Below are 13745 nucleotides of genomic sequence, written 5' to 3'. Positions count from 1 at the left end.
TTGTACAGGGAAGATATTGTAACACAGTTGTGATCTGTGATCAGGTGACCACTCCTGTTATCTGTGACATCATCAATGTAGACAGTGTGACACTGTGATGACAGTTAGCTCTCAGATTGGATGCGACAGTTGAGAAAGAAGCAGCAGTGACTTCCCCAGCTGGTTTTTCCAAATTGAAAGAGTCCTCATTGGATGAATTGCGTTATTAACGCGTGAAAGATCTTCATTTCGGCACACAGGAACACAATTTTACCAGCAGTGACCTGTTAAGCCACGCCGAATACACAACCGCAAACAGCGGTTTCTAAGTCCGTGTGCTACGGCACACGGCAATCTAAAGAGACTACTCCACAGCGGCTGTGTACGAAGCTGCAGACAGCCGGTACTCGTGAAGGTAATAAAAACCTGACATCAAATGGGACAGGGGAGGGGGGAGTCTCCGCTGTCTATGCCAAACAGAAGTGGGGACAATTTCTGAGCTGTGAACACTATTTTACTTTCTGTTGGGCATCACTGATACTATTTTGCTTTTGTTTTAAGTTTATTTTGCTTTATTTTTTCAGTTGTTCTGACCATTTTATATTTCATTTATATATTAAATGATTATTTTTATTATACTTTCTATTTACAGTTTTCTTTCTCTTTTTTCTTAATACTTTACTTTTTTTTTCTCTCTTTTAAATACTGATTTTAATTCCAACATGTTGCTCTGACAGCCTTCAGCAATACAAACCATTGTTATTTCCTTTATATACACATATAGCTCTTCTCTATTATGATTTATGTACAGGTAGCACTTTCTTATAGAAAGCCAGAGAAGCTGCGTCATATATTCAAGGGAGCACATGCTATTAGAAGTAGATTTACTCAAGTTTCTAAAAATGTAAAAAAGGTGATGTTGCCCATAGCAACCAATCAGATTGTGTCTATCATTTTCTAGGATGCAATAGAGAAATCATAGACAGAATCTGATTGGTTGCTATGAGAAACATCACTTCTTTTAATTTCAAAATTTTAGTAAATGTTCCCCTTATAGGGGGGTGTTCAATCTTTCCCCTTATTTCTGGAAAACAGGGGACTTCACTATTCAATCCCAGCCAATTTCGCCAGAAAAAAGGCCAGGATTTGCATTTTACCAGATCCGGCTCTTTGAAAATCAATAATTGTTTTAAATTAAAGGAAATAAAAGGAAAAAACATTGAATGGATGGAATGTGAATTCCATCTATTCTTTACAGAAACAACTGCTAAGACACAGATATTGAATACCCCCCATAGTGTTAAGATGTCTCGCAGCAGTGTACAGCCACTCAATACCACCGCGAGCCACCCGGGGACCATCCCTGTGGCAGGGACACATGTTTGTTGTGATGGATCACATGTGTCCCTGCTCCTCGCCCGACTCAACGTCCTGGGGTACCCAGGTCGGCTGGCCGATTGGCCGGCAGGTCCGACCTCACATAGGACCCGAAGGCACTGACCCAATATGGGCTGAAATTGACGACCCAATTCGTCGTAATCGGCCCAAATCAGCTCAGTGTATGGGCGCACTAAGGGGCAGATTTCTTAAGCTCGTTGAAGTTATAAAATGTCTGTTTTTTATCACCGGCCAATCAGCTCCTAACTTTGAAGTTACCAGCTTGGTTTGAAAATGACAGATAGGAGCTGATTGGCCGGTGATAAGAACCAGACACTTTGGGGGAAATTTACTAAAGGAAATTTGTAAAAAAAATAGGTGTATTTGTATCCAGAAATACACTTATTTTTGACATTTACTATCCCGAAAATACAGCAATTCGTATTCGTATTGATAGCACATCAATACGAATACAAATTGCCGTATTTTCGGGATAGTGAATGTCAGAAATAAATTTATTTCTGGATACAAATACACCTATTTTTTTACAAATTTCCTTTAGTAAATTTCCCCCTTTATCACTTCACCGAGCTTAATAAATCTACCCCTAAATGTTTAATTAAATGTGCCACCTTTCTGTTTTACACAAAATTTGTACATACTATTTAGAAAATAGCTACATTATACGTATTATTTATTTTCTATTACGAGACAGCTACATATATAGAATAGTTTAGAGTACACCATAGTTTTAAGTACTTTATAAAACATATCTCATTTCCACAATTTGAATAGCACACATATATTTAGCTTTTAACGTTTAAGAAGAAAATCAGATTATTAAATTGATTCTTACTTTCTTGAGTAGCACATATATCATTTATACTAGAGAGAGATCTAAACAATATTAGCCTTTGTACATTTATTATAGTGGAAATAGTGCTTTTTTTTTATTTTACACATTTCTTATTTCTTGCAGTAGTACGTGAGCAGGACCCATGGCCAGCAGGTAAGCAGGGAGTGCTGGGGAGTGAGACCCATTATATACTGTGTAGGGAGAGACAGGACATGATAGGGGAAGGGAAGCAAAATGTCTCATAATCATCATTTTATATTATTATTACAAATAAGGTACCGACATGTACATTTACAGATAATCACTATATAATCCGGCCTCCGCTGAGATTATTATACAGTGTAGTGATCACTCTAGGCTGTTTTAGCAGAGCGCCGCACATGAACCTGCATGATTTTTACAGTGCCAAACACAGCCGACCCTTTTAGCAGTGCCCTGCTAAAACAGCCGTGCCCGCGCCACAGCTTGAATAGATACGTGAGCATGTGCACGGCATCTACTCAGCCTAACCAGGGAGCTTGGGGAAGCCCAGCACCTCCATAGCTGCCAAGCACGCCCCAAACAGTGACATTGGCCCGCCCACATTAGTGACACCACAAGCTGTCCTCTTTCCCACTCCACCTGCCCTGATCCATGAGGGATCACTACAGTATATTCTGCCAATAGGTCAGTTGTACTAATTGACTTAAATAAAATATGATACATATGGGCGGCATCAGAGCTAGGTGATTAGCCTAGACAGGTGCAGACTATACTTGCGTCTACCCTCCAAAAAGCTGTAATAGGATCTGATTATTGGGGTAGCCCCCGCAGCCCTAGAGGAGTAGATGGTTCTCTCGCAATATTGCCGGCTTCCTTGTGAAGCAGGCAGGATGGTGTTATAATCACCAGCATTCATGGGGCTGTGGGGCTAAATACCTGGAATTGCATCACGTAGCCCTGCCCCTTACCACAGACCCGCGGGTGTTTCCCTGTGTTGGGGGGAGAGGGGCAATGATGATCCCCGGTCCCGGAAGTCTTGTGTAGTGTCTCCTCCCTGGACTTCTCCCAGACAGGAGACTACGTAAGTAGGTAAGTATGGTACAGACATGACTATAACTAAGGTCCAGTGCAACAGCTACAGGGCAATAACATGTACATAAATGGAGGTACAATTTTGGTAACATAAATCCTTCTCTCATCAAGGTCAATTCCAGGTCCTTCCACCTGTCAGCTCCCTCTAAAGAAGAGGAAGATATGGGCTGGTGAAGATGAGGGAGAAGACCGGTAAGTGGACTATTTTATCTTTTTACAGATCTAAAATAATAGAACATACACAATATATGTCACACTTGAGGACTGACTTGACACTGAGGCTGAGGTAAAATGAAAACTTGGTTGTTTAATGAGTTTTGCACATATAGACAGGTAAGTACTTCAGAAGACTGGAGATAAGCAAAACATCACTGAGATGATGAGGACTGGACTGGAGCCAGCAATACAGTAACTAGAAATGTTCAATAACACAATATCACAGTGATCTGGGATTCTGGAGGTTCACTTTGCAGAAACCGATGTTGAACATCGATGGTGTGTCGGAGACAACAATGGAGCACTGCAGGTAAGTATGTAGCTCGGGATAGTACCAACAACACAGTCACTGAAAGAAAGTACACCGATGATGATAGCTGTTCGATGTTCGGTCACCGATGGTGGCTGTAATCGATGATGACTCTCTGAAGGGTGTCTGGTAATAGAAGATGGTACCGGGTAGTACAGCTGTAGGTGGATGGGAAGCGCAGTGGTCGTTGACAACGTTGGTGAACCGATGGCAAACCAGATAGACACTGTGGTAACTGCAGGAGCAGAACTGACTGGAATCAGCAGGAGAGAATGCAGCAGAACTGCCAGGAGTCAGGCTGTGCTGGAGATGACAATAGCACTGGTCTGGAGGCTGAATAACACAGGAGCAGATCCTTAGATGCTACTTAGGCTGTAGACACCATTGCACTGACAACTCTAGACCATTTCCCCAGCATACTAATAGGAATCAGGGCGGGGCTGATTGGACCCAGCTGGATGATGTCAGAATCAGGCAGACAGGTTTTGGTTTCTGAATGTCATGTGAGAGAAAGCCAGATCACTGCACTGAAGTCTATTAAGGTGTATACCTCAGAGCAAGCCTGGACAGGCATTTAGATTAAAGGTAAGTGTTCTTTAGACTCCGGATCGTGACAGCACCCCCCCCCCCCCTTTACGGGTGGCCCCAGGACACCTATGAGGTTTTCGAGGAAATTTGCGATGAAACTCACGTATCAATCTTGGAGCGTGAACCTCAGAAGCATCAGTCCAGGAACGCTCTTCAGGACCATATCCCTTCCAATCGATGAGATACTGAAGGCGATTGTACCGGAGTCGTGAATCAAGAATTTTTGATACCTCGTACTCAACTCCTCGTTGCGTCTGAACCTTGGGTGTTTTGGGGAGTTTTGAGAGAAAACGATTGAGAACTAATGGTTTTAACAAAGAAATATGAAATGTGTTTGGAATTTTCAAGAATGGAGGAAGTTTCAATCTGTAAGCTGCAGGGTTGATAACTTGTTCTACTGGAAATGGACCGATGAATCGTGGAGCAAACTTCATTGAAGGCACTCTGAGTCTTAGATTGCGGGTAGACAACCACACAAGATCACCTGGTTTTAAAGATGGAACAGCTCTTCGTTTTCTATCAGCAAATTTTTTACAATTGCTGGACGCCTTTAGTAAAGAGGACCGGATGGTCTTCCAGATCTTTGAGAAATGCTGGAGTGTCAAATTCACCGCTGGAACAGATGTGGTAGCCAGAGGTTGAAATTCAGGAACTCTTGGATGGAAACCGTAGTTAGCATAGAATGGCGTGGAGGACGAAGAGGTGTGAAACTGATTGTTATGGCAGAATTCTGCCCAGGGCAGTAATTCTACCCAGTCATCTTGAGATGATGAAACATATAACCGGAGGAAAGTCTCTAGATCTTGATTGACCCTTTCAGTTTGACCATTGGTTTGTGGATGATAGGCAGTACTAAATTTCAATTTCACTTGAAGGGTAGCACAAAGACTGCACCAGAATCTGGCCACGAACTGAACGCCTCGGTCTGAAATAATTTCTTGGGGAAGGCCGTGCAGCTTGAATATCTCTCGAATGAACAGTTGAGCCAGTTTAGAGGCTGAAGGAAGTCCGATAAGTGGGACAAAATGAGCCATCTTTGTGAAGCGATCAACGATAACCCAAATCGTGTTGTATTTGGAGGATTCTGGTAGATCAGTGATGAAATCCATGGACAGATGGGTCCATGGAGAGTGAGGTACAGACAATGGAATGAGTTGTCCGGCAGGAGACTGGCGAGATGATTTGTGTTGAGCACATTTAGAGCAGGAAGCAACAAATTCCTGTACGTCTTTTTTAAGGGACGGCCACCAATAAGACCTGGACAAGAACTTACAGGTTTTCTGAACACCTGGATGCCCGGCGAACCTTGAAGCATGAGCCCATTGGAGGAGCTTCTTACGGAGAGCTGGCTTGACAAAAGACTTTCCTGGAGGAGGAGAATTAATAGTTACGGCAGAGAAGGCGATGGGATCAATGATAAGATGTTTCTCTGTGGTACTTAATTCTGTGTCTTGCTCCCAAGATCGGGAAAGTGCATCCGCTTTGCGATTGGCAGTCCCAGGACAAAATGACAATTTAAATTTGAAACGGGAGAAGAATAGGGCCCATCGGGCTTGAAGTGGGTTGAGGCATTGAGCGGTTTTGAGATATAAGAGGTTCTTATGATCGGTGTGAATGCTGATTTCATGGGCAGCTCCTTCCAGGAGATAACGCCATTCTTCCAGTGCCAATTTAATGGCGAGCAATTCCTGGTCCCCAATGGCATAATTACGCTCTGCAGGCGAGAATTTGCGAGAGAAGAAAAGACAGAGATGCAGATGATTGTCGGGACCTCTTTGTGATAGTACCGCCCCAACTCCCACAGATGAGGCATCGACCTCTAGCGTGAAGGGTAAGGTAACATCTGGCTGTCTTAAAACTGGAGCAGACATAAACTTCTTTTTGAGGAGATGAAAAGCTTTGATAGCTTCTTCCGGCCATTTAGCAGGATTTGCTCCCTTGCGGGTGAGAGCCGTAATTGGTGCTACTAGAGTGGAGAAGTTTCTGATAAATTTTCGATAATAATTTGCGAATCCCAAGAAGCGTTGGACACTTCGAAGGGTAGTTGGGATTGGCCAACCTTGGATTGCCTGAAGTTTGTCGGGATCCATTTCAAGGCCGGACCCAGAGATGATGTATCCTAGAAATGGGATGGACTTCACTTTGAATATACATTTCTCTAATTTGCAGTAGAGATGGTTAGAGCGGAGGCGAGTCAGAACTTCCTTGACCCAGTGACGATGTTCTTCCAGGTTATTGGCGTAGATAAGGATGTCATCCAAATAGACTACTACATGATGGTATAGCAGGTCACGAAATAACTCATTTATGAAGAACTGGAAGACTGCAGGGGCATTGCTGAGACCGAATGGCATCACAAGGTATTCGTAGTGACCATCTCTTGTATTGAATGCCGTCTTCCATTCGTCACCCTCTTTGATACGAATTAGATTATAGGCCCCTCGGAGATCAAGCTTGGTGAAGATTGTGGCACCACTAACCCGATCAAAAAGTTCAGTAATTAGAGGCAATGGATATTTGTTTTTAATAGTGATGTCATTTAAACCCCTATAGTCAATACAGGGCCTTAGCCCTCCATCCTTTTTTTTTACAAAGAAGAATCCAGCTCCGGCCGGAGAGGAGGATGCCCAAATGAACCCTTTAGCCAGATTCTCTTTGATGTATTCAGACATCGCCTGGGTCTCTGGAAGAGATAACGGGTATGTCCGACCCCTGGGAGGTATTTTTCCAGGGATGAGGTCAATAGGACAATCCCAAGGACGATGAGGCGGTAGAACATCAGCGGCAGCTTTGCTGAATACATCCGTGAATTCTCTGTATGCTGGAGGAGGTACATCACACGATTGAGTAGAAGATTTCCGAACAGGAACTACTTGTTGTAGACAGGATTTAGAGCAACATAACCCCAAGCAGAGATCTGAGAAGAATTCCAGTCAATCGTGGGGTTGTGAAGACGGAGCCAGGGTAGACCTAAGATCATGGAGTGAGATGCCTTTGGAATCACTAAGAAACTGATTAGTTCAGAATGAAGAACTCCAACCTTTAACGACAGAGGTTGAGTCCTGTGAGTAATAATTCCTCCGAGAATTTTACTACCGTCCACGGCAGTAATGTAGACTGGATTAGAAAGTTTTTCAATGGGGATTTTCCATCGTTGAACGAATTCTATGGTGAGGCAGCACCAGAATCCAACAAAGCAGGAATTTTTTTTGCATGCTGGGCAACTTTCAGGAAGAATTGGAGGACACAGTCTGTATTGGAGGAAGAGGTAAAGAGTACCCCTAACTGCCCCTCTTCTTGGTGAGCTAGGGCTTGAGGTTTCTCTTTTGGGGATGAATTGAAGCGAGGTTGAGAAGTGGTGGAGGTTTTGAAAGACGAAGTCCTTCCTCTCTCAATAGCCCTTTCCCTTAATCTTAGATCGACTTTATTACACAGGGACACAAGGTCATCTAATTTTGGGGGTAAGTCTCTGGTGGCAAGCTCATCTTTTATGCGTTCAGACAATCCGTTCCAAAAGGCTGCATGCTTGGCTTCCTCATTCCATGAAAGTTCCGAAGCTAACGTCTGGAATTGCACCAGGTATTGGCCCTCAGTTCTGGACCCCTGCCGAAGCCGGAGGATGTTGGAGGAAGCAGATGATGTACGTCCTGGTTCATCGAATATACAACGAAAGAAAGCCACGAACTCTGTATAGGTTGATAGCAGAGGATCAGATCTCTCCCAGAGGGGTGATACCCAATCCAATGCATAACCGGAGAAGAGCGAAATGAGATAAGCTACCTTCGTGCGATCTGACGGGAAGTTACTTGGCTGAAGTTCAAAGTGGATTTCACATTGAGTGATGAACCCACGGCAACTTTTGGGAGATCCATCAAATTTTGCGGGAGTAGGTAAATGTAGGCGAGGTGCCGGGATGAATGCAGGAGTCAAAGTTTCTACCTTGATTGCTGGAGGAGCCCCAGTGCCTCGTAGTAAATGTTTGTATATTATCCAAGCTTGTGGACAGATCTTGTAGAACACAGATGACCTGATTCTGTGCAGCCTCTTGATTTTCTATACGGGCTGCCAGGTATTGAATCGGCCCAGTAATCTGATCCTGTCCTTCCGATGGATTCATCTGGTCAGTGCAAACTGTCACACTTGAGGACTGACTTGACACTGAGGCTGAGGTAAAATGAAAACTTGGTTGTTTAATGAGTTTTGCACACATAGACAGGTAAGTAACATCAGAAGACTGAAGATAAGCAAAACATCACTGAGATGATGAGGACTGGACTGGAGCCAGCAATACAGTAACTAGAAATGTTCAATAACACAATATCACAGTGATCTGGATTCTGGAGGTTCACTTTGCAGAAACTGATGTTGAACATCGATGGTGTGTCGGAGACAACAATGGAGCACTGCAGGTAAGTATGTAGCTTGGGATAGTACCAATAACACAGTCACTGAAAGAAAGTACACCGATGATGATAGCTGTTCGATGTTAGGTCACCGATGGTGGCTGTAATCGATGATGACTCTCTGAAGTGTGTCTGGTAATAGAAGATGGTACCGGGTAGTAGAGCTGTAGGTGGATGGGAAGCGCAGTGGTCGTTGACAACGTTGGTGAACCGATGGCAAACCAGATAGACACTGTGGTAACTGCAGGAGCAGAACTGACTGGAATCAGCAGGAGAGAATGCAGCAGAACTGCCAGGAGTCAGGCTGTGCTGGAGATGACAATAGCACTGGTCTGGAGGCTGAATAACACAGGAGCAGATCCTTAGATACTACTTAGGCTGTAGACACCATTGCACTGACAACTCTAGACCATTTCCCCAGCATACTTATAGGAATCAGGGCGGGGGCTGATTGGACCCAGCTGGATGATGTCAGAATCAGGCAGACAGGTTTTGGTTTCTGAATGTCATGTGAGAGAAAGCCAGATCACTGCACTGAAGTCTATTAAGGTGTATACCTCAGAGCAAGTCTGGACAGGCATTTAGATTAAAGGTAAGTGTTCTTTAGACTCCGGATCGTGACAATATATAGTCGAGGGGGTTGAGGGGTAATGATGATCCCTGCTCCCGAAAGTCTCTTGTAGGGTCTCCTCCCAGACAGGAGACTACGTAAGTAGGTAAGTATGGTACAGACATGACTATAACTGAGGTGCAGTGCAACAGCTACAGGGCAATAACATGTACATAAATGGAGGTACAATTTGGTAACATAAATCCTTCTCTCGACAAGGTCAATTCCAGGTCCTTCCACCTATCAGCTCCCTCCAAAGAAGAGGAAGATATGGGCTGGTGAAGAGAAGGGAGAAGACCGGTAAGTGGACTATTTTATCTTATTAATATATATGAACCATATGATCCGAAATAATGAACCTTATCAGCCGTGTGTGGCCGATACTGCCCGTACACACTGAACGGTGACGTCATCGGGACCCGTTGAACATGCAAGTCGTTTGGTTATATTGCCAAATTGACCTGCTTGTTCAGTAATTATCACTCATCGGTAACGATGGCTCAGGCACACATTGTTAACTATATTGAGTGTTCACACTAGACGATATTGTTAACAATAACGCTTAATGTGTATGGAGCGTTACATTGGCCCAGACTGGAAAAAACATATGATGGTGAGAGAATTGCTTATGGATTCGCGCAATTCACTATCACATTTACACAGGGCGGGTTTTCCTTCTGTCTGCGGCTATCTTCTCGCAGTTCTCTGCAACATTGTAGATTAGCGTTCAGGTCTGAATCAGACCCAATGTCCTTCTCCATTAGACATGCATTGGCCTCTTTCCGCAGTGCTCTAACAGCTGCCCGAAGTGACAAAGTTGTCACCCAAGTTAGGGTGGATGATAGAAACATTGGGCAAATATCTGTTTCTGCATAGATGTTACCTAATATTCCCATTGTGCAGATACAGTAACACATTACAGATCTGTATTGGGATATGTCCTCCTGTTGTATCTACTGAACTGATGTCTCTTTCTCCTCCCCCTCCCTGCATATGGAGAAGACATGGCCAGATGGCCAACAAGGTGGAGGCCCCCTTCCTGCTGCCGGAAGAGCGTGCGGCGTTCTATGAGCTCCTGAGTAAGTCATACTTCTCTTATCACTGTATCTGATGTACATGTACTGCCACATCCTATCTCAGATTGGAGTTATAGGGACAACACAGTCCAAAACCAGGAAGTAATAATGTTCTAGAGAGCTGCACATGTGCATATTGTGGGGAGAATAAATGACACTAGAACAGGGGTGCGCTATAAGCGGCCCTCCAGCTGTTGATAAACTACACATCCCATCATGCCTTGCATAAGATTCAGCATGGCCAAATAGAAAAATGAAGGCAAGGCATGCTGGTATGTGTAGTTCATCAACAGCTGGAGGGTCACTTATAGCCCACCCCTGCACTAGAATATAGATGCTATTGCAGGTCAGTAGTGAGGGTTCTGAGCTAATATAAATGTGATGATTGAATATCCCAGCTTATTTATTCTTCTCTCTTTAGAGGACAAATACATAGAGCGGTTTCTTCTGCGGGACACTGGCTTCAGGGTGTCTGACCAGTACCTCCTTGCCATGGTACTTGTGTACTTCAAACGGGCAGGCCTGAAGACAGAGGAGTATGGGAGGAATTTCTTTGCCGCCTTGTAAGTATCTCATCAATTACCTTAATTACAGAACTTTTACTCTGTTCCAGAATTTACTAATACATTTGATCCACTAATTGTCAACCCATCAAACTGGGTGATTTATAACCTTCTCTCAAGGTGCGTACACACGGGCAAATATCGGTCAGCGACCATATTGCCAGCGATTGGAGTGTGCACCGACGATAAATCGCTGGGTGCGCTCCCGTTTTCTGCACCCTAATGGTCGCTGGTCGGAGGAGCATGCTCCTCCGACCAGCGACTTCCCCTGCCTCTTCTCCCGGCAGTGTGTCATTTTCATCAGCGACCATCTCTGGTCATCTACATAACTCATCCATCCACTCACATGCAAACTGGCTTAACCCAATCTCTGCTCCTATCACCTTGTGTCTCTTCTGATATATGTTCTAGTTACTGTCTGTTATTATGGGCCTTATTCGAGTTCACTCTTTCAGATAAAATCCTTCTTAGATGGACAAAACCATGTGCACTGCAGGGGGGCAGATGTAACTTGTGCAGATCTAATTAGATTTGGGTGGGGTTTTACTTCAAAGCGAGATCTATAGTGCAGTGTTAAAATAAAGCAGCCAGTATTTACCCTGCAAAGAATCACCAAAAAATCACCAAATCTATTTCTATCTGCACATGTTACATCTGCCCCCCTGCAGTGCACATGGTTTTGTCCATCTAAGAAGGATTTTGTCAGAAAGAGTGAACTCGAATAAGGCCCATTATGTACAATGTTTGTCTCTTGCTAACTGTCCATGTGTTGTTCCAGGTTCTTAGCAAACCAGATGGAGGAGGACGTTAAGTTCTGTAGAGTGATCTACCCCTGGGCCCTTGGCAAGACATGGCAGAAGAAGAAGAAGTACCTGCACCAGAGAAGGGACGACCTGCTGCGGAGGATGGGCTTCATGGCCAGGGTGGATTGGGCCACCTGTAACTTGGTTAGTAATAATGACAGACTTATTTTGCACCTGGCAGTTAATATGGACTATACAGCCCTGGGTATAGTACTGTATAATGGAGGGAATGGAGACTTAATGCGTGCTCAGTTCTGCAGCTCACATTCTATGACTTGGGTTTCAGTTAGCAATCCAAAGGTAAACTTTTCTTTACATGAGGTGAAATGCGTGTATTATGTGAGTCTGACAGGTGAGATATGGTAATCCATAGACAGTGTATATTATACTGTCCCCACATAAAGGTAACAGAGTTCTGGTAAAAGTGAATGAGAAAGAAATGGGCACCTAGATGGGCTGTGTTACGCTACACTATATTCATGGATGCTTAAATTATTCTAGGTCATGGCGGAAGACCCTAATCACTGGGCCTGGAGGAGAAATCGGCCAAGTCATCACAGTGGGGCTGTACGCTGGTACAAAAGGGGCCGTCATGAGACCCAGATAAGAGGCCCAGAGAACTCCCCTCTTTGCTGCATCCACTGCACTAATGATGTGAGTGAAGCATTAGCCAAGGAGGGCCGGTAGACGAGCCAGATCATTCTAGAACATTGTCCAGTAAACGTCTCTGGTAAGTAGGAGGGTGAACTGTACAAAAATATTACATTTCCTAGTCCAAGTTGCCATATTAAATATTATTCACACAGGACAATTATTAATTACTCTATAATATAATAAAACTGTGTAAGGGCATAATTCAGTAGCAGTTGTAATTTTGCAAGAAATCGCAAAACTATAACAGCTGTCTCCAACATGCGGGGGCTGCCCAGCACAGGACAAGACCGCCCCACATGCAGGGTCCCTCCCCGTGATGGATTGAAATAGCCCCCTGCCTGCGCAGCCTAGCTGTGATGTTTTGTGTCAGGGCGGCTACATGTCACGTCACGCACCCGCCGCAGCCCACCTCGCAAACAGTCCTGACAATCCTCCGTTGTCCAATGCCCTGTCATCACCCCCGCAGGCACTTACACTGTGGTCGCATTTTCTGAATGCATGCATGGATACGCAGAATAGCGAAAATCAGCGAATGATCCTGTCCGAGTACAGGGTATCTGCAATGCAGGTATGACCACCTCTGTCACACAAATTCCAGGTGCTATATATATTGTAACATGGGGCTTGCCTGGTTTAATATTAGTCAGCACTCTAACATTTCCTGGTTTTATAATAGAAGATAAAGTAAAAGGATCTGTGCTATAATACACTAGCATCCTAATACTAGTTGTGAGATATACTGTTACTCAGCTGGTATGCGGCTGTATGACATATCGGCACTTCTTTATCACAAATCCAGTGCTTTTAACGTTTCAAAGGCAGCCCTTGTCTGTAAGCAGGAAGCAGGGCGCAGGGGAAGTGACCAACCTGCTGCATTTACAATGTTGAATGCTGCTGGTCCCTCTCATCCCGGCATTGGTGCCGCTGCTGTCCTCTCTCCTCCACTGAACCCCCCCCCCCGGGCACCCATGTGGGGTGACCCAGATCCCCTCCCTCTTACCGCTCCCAGAGCCCGATCCCTGCCAGGAGCGTACATGGGGCTGCCTGGCTCTCCTCCCTGGGTTGCCAGAAGCTGCAGCTCCCACTTCAAGAGGGATGCTGCTGCTGCCTCATCGTCCCTCACCAAATGAGAGGCGCCATGTCCCTCTGCCTTTGCAGTCACTCTCTCTGACCCTGCTGTCACTTTATATGTCCAGATCACAGCCTTCTCCACATCACCACTGCAGCTGACTACAG

Source organism: Crinia signifera, chromosome 7, assembly GCF_055691185.1.
Source record: "Crinia signifera chromosome 7, ASM5569118v1, whole genome shotgun sequence".
NCBI classification, from domain to species: Eukaryota; Metazoa; Chordata; class Amphibia; order Anura; family Myobatrachidae; genus Crinia; species Crinia signifera.
This window is presented reverse-complemented; position numbering follows the sequence as displayed.